Source organism: Mirounga leonina, unplaced genomic scaffold (genome assembly GCF_011800145.1).
Source record: "Mirounga leonina isolate KUSES-001 unplaced genomic scaffold, KU_Mleo_1.0 Mir_104, whole genome shotgun sequence".
NCBI lineage: Eukaryota > Metazoa > Chordata > Mammalia > Carnivora > Phocidae > Mirounga > Mirounga leonina.
The window spans coordinates 8316399-8327836 of NW_023270231.1; the positions used below are offsets into that span (position 1 = coordinate 8316399).

General features: G+C 38.2%; 1 long non-coding RNA gene across 1 annotated transcript; it reads right to left on the reverse strand.

The window, feature by feature from the left end:
* Window positions 1–1831: 1831 nt before the first annotated feature.
* Window positions 1832–9549, reverse strand: LOC118016378. The gene is made up of 3 exons (XR_004680801.1): window positions 9523–9549; window positions 5251–5392; window positions 1832–2237 (listed from the first exon to the last, which is right to left on the reverse strand). It is a non-coding gene; the product is annotated as an uncharacterized LOC118016378 (long non-coding RNA).
* Between the last annotated feature and the right edge of the window lie 1889 nt (window positions 9550–11438).

Consider the following 11438-nt stretch of genomic DNA (forward strand, 5'->3'; position numbering starts at 1 on the left):
GGAAGATGGACCTCTTTTTTTGGTGTTAAAATACCAATTTGGGGAAGGAGGGGAAATAAAATACCAATTTGAGGGAGTCAATTGTTGTGGGGGCACAGGGATAGCTGTGACTTGAATAGAAAAGTGTTGGGATAAAGGTGTCTTTGGGATAAGATAATGAAGGCCAAGCTTTAAATACCAATGTTTAGGATGAGCATGTAATTGAGTTAATGGACTCTTGGTAGAGAATTGGTCCCTAATCAAGGCACACAGGGTCAGAAGTTAGGGATCAAGAAGCGATAGATCAGGGGTTGCTAAAGGAAAGGGAAGAGAGATAGGAGTCTGGATAAATGAGAGGAGAAGGATGCAAAGAAGGGGGTCCTCCTTAAGGGTAAGCTATTTAGCAAATCTGTGCTAGGTTAAGGCCTCACCCTCATGAATTACACAGGGTGGTAACCTCAGGTAAACATCCTGCTAGTTTCAGTTCCCTAGAGAAGAAACAGATTCTCAGACAGGAATCCTCATCCGACTAGTTTTAGGCAGATAGTAGACTAGTAAGATGGTAATTTTATGTGTCCAAGTGACTGGGCCACAGAATGTCCAGGCATTTAGTCAAACATTATTCTGGGTATGTCTGCGACAATGTTTCTAGGTAAGATTAGAATTTGAATCAGTAGATGGGGTAAAAGCAGTCTAAGTGGGTCCCATCCAATCAGCTGAAGGCCTAAATGGAACAAAAAGGCTGCCCGTTTTGCAAGTAAGAGGGAACTGTTCCTGCCTGACTGCCCTGAGCTGGGACATAGGTTTTTCCTGCCTTCAAACTCACACCAAAAGAAGATTGACTCTCATCACAAGAGAGGAGACTAGAACAACTTTGTCACAGATTATCATACCTCCCCTCTGTTCTTCTAAGAGCCCATTCATCTTTCCCAAAAATCATTTACTGTCCCCTAAGAGGCCCACATCCCCCACCTCCCCTTCCCCAATGAAGATAGTATTTAAGTCTGAATTCTAAGCTACTTCAGGGAGTATATTCATGGGTATTTGTATACATGAGATATATGTGTTAATAAACTTGTTTGTTTTCCTCCTATTAATCTGTCTTTTATTACAGAAGTCTCAGCTAAGAACCCAAAAAGGTGGAGAAAAAATTATTTTTCTTCCCCTATGTATGTACAGATGCCATCAATGGGCTTCCTTTCCCTCTGGCTCCCAGTTAGTTTCCATCGCTGAGAAGCATAAGGGTGAAATCAGGGAAAGGCAGGAAAATGAAGTTTTCACTCCTTTTTGGGGTAGGGATGCTGCTGGCTGGGTGCAATCCCCAGCTATGGTTACGACTCCTGTCACATAAATTCTTTCTCTGCCTAGAGTAGTGGCCAAACCTTCCCCAGTTCCTCGGGCCTAAGAATGGTAACTCCCTAATGTTTCTAGGCCCAGGTACTGCACTATCAAGTGGCTTCCCTGACTGCTGTGAACTGAATTGTGTTCCTCTAAATTCATATGTAAGGACCCAGTGAGAAGGCAGCCCTGTATAAGCCAAGAAGAGAGCCCTTACCACATCTCAACCATGTTGGCAACCTGACCTCAGACTTCCAGCCTCCACAACTGTAAGAAAATAAATTTCTGTTGTCTAAACCACCCAGTCTATGGTACTTTGTGATAGCAGCCTGGGCAGACACACTAGCCTATTCACTTATAAGAATCCCTTTATTAAACTCTTCTCAAATTACCTACTATGAGTTGCCATCTCTGTCCTGCTGAGATCCTTACTAATGCAAAATATGTACCTTTCATTCCTATTTGTTTGCACCTATAATTTCTCATGAACTTGGAACTCTTACATACATGACAGATTAATTATGACTTAGAAAATTAGAATAAACTATTGTTTAAAAAGAAGAAATATTCAAGTCAATATACCATTTATGTTTTATTTAAGGCACAGTATGGCATATTTATTCAGAGAAGGGGACTGGAGGGTTAGGCAGACCTGGGGTTTAATCCCAGTCTCTGCACATAGTGGCAGAGTTGCTTGCCAAGTTCCTTACCTGTCAAAGAAGCACCTTCATTTACTCTATAGCCAATGAAGTTATTACAGGATTGCAGTAATCATCCAAAGTGAAACAGAGAAAGCTATTACATGAATTATTATTATCATTATTCTCTTACCAGAAATCCTTTTGTGATATTGCTATTTTGGAAGCTTCTTCAATCTTGAGCATATCCATGGATGCTAGTCCTCACAACCCTTATATAGCCTATGGGATTTTTACATTAAGGAGAATGGATTAGTACCTATCAATAGGCGCCAAAAGCAACATGAACTAAGGCCAGGAAACGTCCTGCATTTCGTCTACAAAACATTCTCTTTAGAGGGGAAGCTAATCAAAGAATTATTACTTTTAATGAAGTCCTCATATTACATGCAGGACACCTGATATAATTTACTTTAATTAATTACCTTTTTATGCTTAGAGGAAGTTGTTTGACAAATTATCTGTCCTGTGCATACATTCTCTCTTTATTCCTTTTCTTGCCATCTGCCAGAACATAGACATGACCTATACAGAGAGCTAAAAAGTACCAACAAGCAACAGCCCCTACTTCAGCAACTCACATGAGACTTATTCACATAAGACCTCACTTAATTTTTCTTTAATAACACAGAATTTTCTATGGTTCAGTCAATAAGCATCTTACAGGGCACTCAAGCCAAGCTCTGAAATCTGCACATATTATGAACCTTTGCGATAGGAAAAATGATTTCTCAGCAGGCAGATTAAATCATGAAAAGTCTGAGAATCAACAATTTATGCAACAAGGTTATGCAACAAGAAATTTTTAGCTTTTTAAATCTGATGTCCAAAAATAATTTCTAATAAATTGCTACTTATACATGACCTTGAGAGATACTTAATCAAACCATACTTCCAAGATGAGACTGTTAAATGAGGTATATGACCTTGATCAAGTTCCTTAACCTGTCTAGCTTTTTGGTTCCTCATTAAAATGGGGGAAATAATAGTACATAGGGCAGGGCTGAGAGAATAAAATAAGACAGGCAAAGTAGTTCCTGATACATGGGAAAGCACTCAATCTTGCTAGCTATCCTATTTTCATAATATCTGATATCCATTGTAGCTATAGAATATTATAACCTATTGCCATTTTAAAAATTTGACTCATCCTACAATAGAAAGGGGTTATTCTCACTGTTATATGATCATTCTTCAGTTTAAGGCTTTGCTGTAAACACTTCTTTCCCAAAAAGAATGACAATTTTCAGTTTTCAAGGTTACCCATGTGAGTTATCCATGAAGATCACAGGCTTATTTTAAAAATTCCATACCAATAAACAAAAAAGCTTTTTCTGATTTCTTGCTCTTCACAATCTAGAATAAAACTAGGGTAAATTTTATGCTAAGTAGCTTAAAAAGACAGGGAAACGGGTTTTAAATACCAAACATTAAATAACTATTAATTTGCTTCAAGGATTAATTTTAACTACGGAGTTTATAAAACATTTTTAAAAAGAGCAAAAAGTGAATAGAGAAGTCCTTACGTTTGAGGTTTCTGAGTTTTCTGATAGGTATTTCTTTTATAATTCCAAAGTACATTTGTAAAATGGGAAGAGGGTACAATCCCAAATAGCTTACAACATGAGGCAATATTTCTAAAGTGCACTCGTGCCAGACAGTTTATCATCCTTAGTGGATGAACTAGTCAAAAAAGGAAGGCATGTTTATGAAGTCAAACATTTCACAGTCCACTCCCCACCCCCCAATTCGGGACCCAAAATGTAAGGAATTAAACAAATGAAACTCTAGCCCTTTTAAATGTCTTTCTGTTTTGTTAATTTTCTTTGGCAAGAAGAAAAAGTCTTAAGACAAAAATAACTATTTCTGCTTCATCAATTAACTGTCGTTATATCAGCTTAAGGGTTATCATATACAAATACAGTTCAAGCGAAATTGGCATGCTAGTCAAGATATTCTACTTCTATATTAAAGTCTAAAGCTGGACAAAGTTTGAACTTTCCTATAGGATCGGAAGAAAAAAAATGGATTTGATATTGATTTTCCCAAAATAAATATTCAAGAGACAAATCCCCAGTAGCATGCCTTGGACAAATGCCTCACACCTTACATTCACTCTCACCTGGAATTAATTACCACAGATTTAACAAGTGATTGCCTACCAAAGGCTGGGAAATAAAAGGGCCCAATGTAGTGTCCTTTAAAATGCTTTCAAAAACTCCTGAATGTGGACTGTTATACATGATAACTTTCTTGGACTCTTCAAAAGGCAATGTCATAAAAACAAAAACACACATCAAAAAATAATTCAAAACAAATAAATAAAATAGGAGCACACCTATTAAAATGGTTTGCCCACAGCTGCCAGTTTGCAATCTATGACAAAACATTAAAGCCCCTTGGCACCAGTGCATTAAGAAACACATTAAGAATTTCCAAGAAATTCTCTTTTGGGTATCTATGATCCAAGCTGTTGGCTCACAAACTGGCCCCTGTACATGAAGGGCAAAGAGAGACCAGAGAAAGCAGCAGACCCCTCCAGATTGGTAAGTGACTGCTTGAACAAGCAAAGGAACTTACATATGAGGTTTGTCTGGGAGATGCAAAAAGAGCAGATCTCAGCCCTGGCCTGCCAGCATCTTAAACGTTTATATACAGGCCTTCACTAGGTTCACTCATGTACACCATTGATGGCCTCAACAACACATTGCTCTCTCAAGGTCAGGTCCTTGAAAAACAGCTCCAGCTGTAGGAAATAGTGGGCAGGATATGCATTCCAAGGACAGGGGAGGGGCTGAGGAGGCTCTGATTGCCCAGATGTAGCTCTCAGGTCAACTGGAGGTTACATCCTCTTAATGATCTCCTACAACACAAGTGAAGAATTGAAACATCTACTCCTACCCATTGATCCCTGTCCAATAATGATTGTGAAACTAGAAAGCCCTATCATGCCAAAACAGTGGATGGGTAACAGGTTTTGTGGAATGCATAGCGGTACACACAGAACTTAGAGCATGCCCTCACTCCAACATTTTATCAAGTCTCTGTGTCTCCGGTATACAGAGGGGACACAGCAGGGGCAATGCTAACAAGAAAATCCTTTTCTAACCTCTGTCCCCACCCGACCCACCTTGTCAACTTCAAGAAGGAAAGGCAGCTATGAAACAGATAACTGGGACTACTTCCTTTGCTCAGTGCCCCCAACAGACAACACAAATGTAGACAGCCACCATACCTTTATCTTGTCTTGTGCTTTTCCTATTTAGCACCCGCATAAGATGAGAGTTTCTGAGAATCTCACTGCATGCATGGTCTTTGCTCTGCTGTCTGTCTAGTAGTACTACTGTTTCTTCACCTGCAGCAATTCACTGATGAGTCTTTTCAGAGCCAAAGTGAAAGGGAAAAGTGGGTAGTAGAAGAACAGAAAAATTATCCTCGTGTATGCACAATCCCATGTGATCCTCCATAAGCTAACATAAGCGGGCAACCCCACAGGCAAGTGCAATAAATTAGTGCAAAGTAGAAATCAAGGTCATAATAACAGTAAATGTGTAAGCACTTATTAGGTACTAGATATTAATAAGGCACTCTCTGAACATCATCTCTAGAATTCTAAAACAAGATCTCACAGATGGAAAAAATGAGACAATGAATTTACCTGCCTTTGTCAAGAGTTCACCTTTAGTAAATACCAAACCCAGGATTCAAATCCAGACCTTATTCCAGTGGCCTGAGTGTTTTCCATAACACTGTATCTCAAAGACAAAAGATTTGTGAAGAGGAATGTAATGAGGGTTAGAAAAAAGAACTGAGGGCGCCTGGGTGGCTCAGTCGTTGCGTCTGCCTTCAGCTCAGGTCATGATCCCAGGGTCCTGGGATCAAGTCCCATATCAGGCTCCCTGCTCTGTGGGAAGCCTGCTTCTCTCTCTCCTACTCCCCCTGCTTGTGTTCCTGCTCTCACTATGTCTCTCTCTGTCAAATAAATAAATAAAATCTTAAAAAAAAAAGAAAAAAGAAAAAAGAACTGAAACAACTTTCAGAACAGAGATGCACGCCTCCCTATTTAAGCTCCAGCCCCCAGGCCACCAAGAACACTTGAGCTGTTCTCACAGCCTTACCTGCATCAGAATTACCTGGGAGGGGGTGGTGGGGGGGTTCATTTAAAATGCATATTCCTGGGCCCTACTCCATCTCTCATGAACCCACACCTCTAAGGTAGGGACTGGCAATGTGCATTTTTACTTATGCTCCCACAGTGAATTTTAACTAGTTCTCCAGGTGAACCATTGTATTTGATGATTCAGAAAAGGAGCAAGGCAGAGTCTAACAATCTCTACCAGAAATTTACTGATAAAAAAGGCATTGTAAAGTAACAACCCAGGAAGGAGCTTTTGCTTGTCTGCGTCATACAATTTTTATTTTTTTAGGGGAACAATTATTATCAACAAACATCTGAAGGAAATCTAGTCCATTTATTTTACTTGTTTTGACATCTGCAGATAATGACAAGCTACAGGGAAAAACAGGTTTAAGGATGGTAGCAATTAGTCAATTTGTCACTGATTATTAAAAAATAATATATGCAGCTCCATGTTTCTCCAGAGGGGAGAGTTACAAATTAGTATGGTTGTTGCTGCTGCCACTGCTGTTGTGATTGTTGTTTTTAAAGAATTGCAGCCTCCAAATGTTTGTGAGTAGGTAATATTGTTTGAGGTTTGTTAGGTTGCCATGGCCACCTCAGTTTCCTTCTGCCCGCAGGACATAATGCGCTAGGAGTCAGAATTATGAAGGAGCCTACATATGTAAAGACAACCTGGGAAGCAGTTCAGTCTGGAAATGGCTTCTTCCCTCCCATAATTCCCTGCCTTTTTCATTTTGATACATTGAAAAGCACCTGCTTCTAGCCCGCTTGCCTTCTCCCCCTTGTTTTCTCTCCAGCTCAGTCATTCTCCCAACATCTCCTCGACTCCCCTAGTTACCCTTCACTGGGTTCTTTTGAACCCTTGGACACACATTCTCACTCAACCCTTCTGGCCACACTTCTCTACATTCCCTTCTAAACTGAAACCTAGCTTTTCCCTAGTAATGATAATACTGAACTCTTAAGTGTGCAGAGATCCTGGTGACACCAGCTTTTTTCTCCCCCAACCCACCCTTAGTCCCATAATCCCAATATGTTGGAACTAGAGGTAGGTCACTATCAATCTCAATATTTCTGCTTCCTCCACTGTTTCACTATTTCCTCTCAAGGACTCCTCTCTCCTTTTAACTTCTCCTGTCTCGTTATGCCATCTTCTTCTGATCTCACTCTTTGTCTTCTAACCTCTGGGGCAAACCCCTCACCTTTCCTGTTGGTCCTGTCCTCTCTTATCCCCCTGAGAAATTGAACATGAACTAGACCCTGCCACAGCTACTTTATCTCCTATAATCCAAAGCTGTTACTTCAGTTCCATCTTTTGTTGATTTAAGCTCCACTTACAGGCCCAGATCCAGTGCTTCTTGTGATAATTTTCCTACAACTTGACAGACATTCTCTCTGCATCACGAAAGCATAGGAACAGCAGGATGTAGTGCTTAGCAATGTGGTTTCTGGATTAAACTACACAGGCAAAGTCCTGGTTTTACCATGTATTGTTTCTGTGATTCAGAGCAAGATATTTAATCATTCCAGGCCTTAGTTTCCTCATCCATAAAAGGATGAAAATAATATCATCTATTTCATAGGGTTGTTATGAAGATTGAAAAAGATAACTCCTGGGTATAATTTAGACTGGTTGAAGTAAGAGAAAACCCAACTCAGACTGGCATAACAACAAAAGTGTTTTATTGACTCACTTTCCTCAAAGTCCAGAAGAAAGGTAAGCTTCAGGCTCAGTTGGATTCAGTGCTTCAGCCATAAGCTCAAGGATCTAATATCTTTCTCTCTCCCTCTGCTCTTTATTCTAAGGTGTCAGATTCAGCCTAAGCCTTACTTGCCCTCATAGTTATGAGAGGCTATCATTAAGTTATAGGCTTCCTCATCCAAAACAGAGTAAACAAAATGATCACTTCAAAAAGCTCTCCCAGAATAGTGAAGGAGAATTTTTTCATACATCCTCAAAAAACCTCTCATGGCCCATTGTCCAGAAATGACTAACAAGCCCATACCTTAACATTGCCCAGAGCACAGGAATTCTGAATTTTTTCAGATGAACCAATCTGCCAAATGGACCAATCACTGTAGCATAGGAGAGGGGATTACAAACCCCAGAAAATATCTTTCTGCTCATAAACTGCACAGTAAATACGAGATGGAAGAGGAGAATGGATGCTGGGGAGATGACCTAACGCCCACCATGGGGAGTCAATTCCTTAGCTAACAATGGGCAATCAGTAACACTATACTAATATTAGCACTTACTATTATGCAATTTTTACCTTTAGATTATTACTTCTCATTCTTTTTGTATTGTCATTCATTATTTACATGATTGCTTCTTTATACTCTCCCATCCTCAAGCTTGTAAAATCCTTAAGGCAGTGTGCTTTATTGATTTTTTTTTTTTAACACTAACATGGCCCACCCCAAATTCTGTACCTGGTAGGGTACATAAGAAAAACATAACTTCAATAAATGCTGGTTGAATACATGAATAGACTATAAAAATGGTTCTACCCAGTGACAAAGTCTCTCTCTCTCTGGCAGGAATTAGAGATTATAGAATGCTCTTATGCCTTTCACTACAGAACAATTTAATACATTTTAATAATGTTCTTTCTTATACAAAATAATATTACTAACCCACCATTGATTACACAGGCACAGAGAGTGTCTTTGGTATTTTCTAACTGATCAGTAAAAGCTTATTCTTTACCACAATTACATGCAATTTATCCTTTTTAAAATTTTCTTTCACAATAACTTTTGAAATAAATGATTCCATTTGACCAGACTAGATGCACTACAAAGAATCCTAGGAAATGCATGATTTTTTTGGTCCATGTACGCTCACAATGAAAGCTAAAAAATCCTTAAATCAGTACATTTTTACTAAGACCTGTACTTCTCAAAACCATAAATTATCAGGAAAAACTCCAAAATTACATAGTGTGAAGTTATATTTATACAGGAAAAGACTTCCCTGTTAAGATTAACCTTTAAAATGTCCCATTTTCCATAAAATGTACTTCAATTTTAAACCAACATAAAGACAAATAATGCCTTACTCTGCCCTATTTCTTTTTAGCAAATAACATCATTTCCAAACAAGTTTATTTTAATGCTTTGGAAAAGCAGGTAATATTAACAATTCCATAATAATGCAACTAGCAAATGAGTAGCTGTAATTTTTAGATAGATATGGTAAATGGCTTTGTATGTGAGATTTTTGTTGTTTGCATTTCTTTTAAAGTCTGCAGGATTCCAAAATTTTATTACCTAAAAATTATCTGACCTTTTAAAAATATATTATTAAACTTGAAAATGTCTTTGAGAGAAGAAAAGCATGTGAGAGACTATAAAACATACTGCCTAAGAGTAAAATGAAGGAAAATGTGGATTCCTTGTCTTTTAACTGAAATGCTGTAGCCGTGCAGAACCTTTGCTTCTTGTCTGTAGAGATTATGCAGTGAATTTTAAGAGTGGAATCTGATGAAAGAGTAAAACAAGAAATGTTTAGAGAATATAAATTAGTCAGACCATCTGAACTTCATGAAAAGACAGTAATAAATTTTAAAATCATAATTATAGCACATGAACACAATCCTGTTAACACTAGATATATAAAGCTATATTGTACATTTTATATCTAATAATCCACATGCATGACCAGTCACATTTTTATTTCACATGCGTCTTAAAATTGCCACTTTGGTTTATCTCTAGCCACAAGCTTTTCACCACACAAAACAAAGTAAAGCCTCTGAAAATAATGAAACAACATGAAAGATAGTTAATGCAGTGGACAGTAATATATCTCCCTAGAATCTGATGCCTGATCCAACTCCATGAAGTAGATATTATTACCTGAGGCCAAGATGTTAAATATTTTTTCTCTATGCGTCTGAGTATTGGCAATCAGTCCCAAAGCCCCTGACTGCATTGTAATGTGAGGTCTAACCAATAAATCTCTTTCCCAAAGCAAAATCCAGCAGAGAACGTGGGCACCATTGATCTCACACAGCGAACTAAATAGCTAAAAGGCTGTACACTCTAAGTTATTCTATTACCTCTGTTGGATCTGCGTGATGAGTCACTCGGTTGAAGCTTTTGATGTTTCCTCAGTAATCAGCCTCCTTGATGGAGCAGCCAAAGTTCATTCAAACTCATCCTTCCAACAGCCTCCACTCTGGCTTCCTTGGTGACCCTAAGTATAGAAACAGTTTAGGATGAAACCAAGACAATGTAAAGAGCCCTAACCTCAGTAATTGTTTATAAAAGGACCTCTTGGAGATGTTCAACATCACAATGAAGAGGAAAATTAAATGCCTTTTTGTCCATAAAATTTAAACAATATGAATTTTTTTAAAAAAAGGAAAATTTCTCACTTGTGGGAGGATAAATTGATGCACTCTTGTTGGATTTAAATTTTAAACATGCATACATTTTGAACCAGTAATTCCATTTCTATAAATATGTCTCTAGAAAAGTGTTCAAAGATACACACAGAAGATATTACAGTGTTGAATAAGGAAGTAGCTAAATTTATTACAGTAAATCCACGCAATAGAATGCCCTGATGGCTATAGAAAGAATTGGGTAAATCTATATACACTGGTATGGAAAATATCCCAATTATATTGCAAAGTGAGGAAAAGCATTTTGGGTAACAGTATCCATAGTATGATTCCTATTTGCACATTATGATTCTGGTTTGTGAAAAGAGAATATACATACTTTTTTCCTTGTACAGACAGAAATTTCTGGAAGTACTCACAAAATACTGGTAGTCTGTGGAATGATGAAAAGGTCAAAGGACCTTAATTTCCCCCTCTATTTTTTTACTTGTTAAAATTTTTTTACCATGAGGGGGGCAAGAAATTCTCTTCTCCCTTATCTTGCTTGTATGAAAGTAAAAATGGATGGTATAAATGTCTGCTATAAAGACTCTGTCAGACACCAGGAACCCATGAATGTTGATTCTCCAATTCAAACAATCATGCATGTCTGCACATGCATGTGTTAGCGTGCACGTGTGCACACACACACACACACCACTGCTTCCTTCCAACACCTTCTAAATCCTGATACCATTTTACATGGCACCAATCTTTACAGTACACCTCCATTATCTCCTAGATATCCTTATTTCAAGGAAGGATTGAAGGAACGGACAAGGAGAAGATTTCATGTAGACATCGTTGTTGTCCCCAGATATTTAGCTTAGGTTTTTCAAAAGAGAAAGTCAGAATCTTGTATTTTATTTTCCATTTCCGAAACAGTAG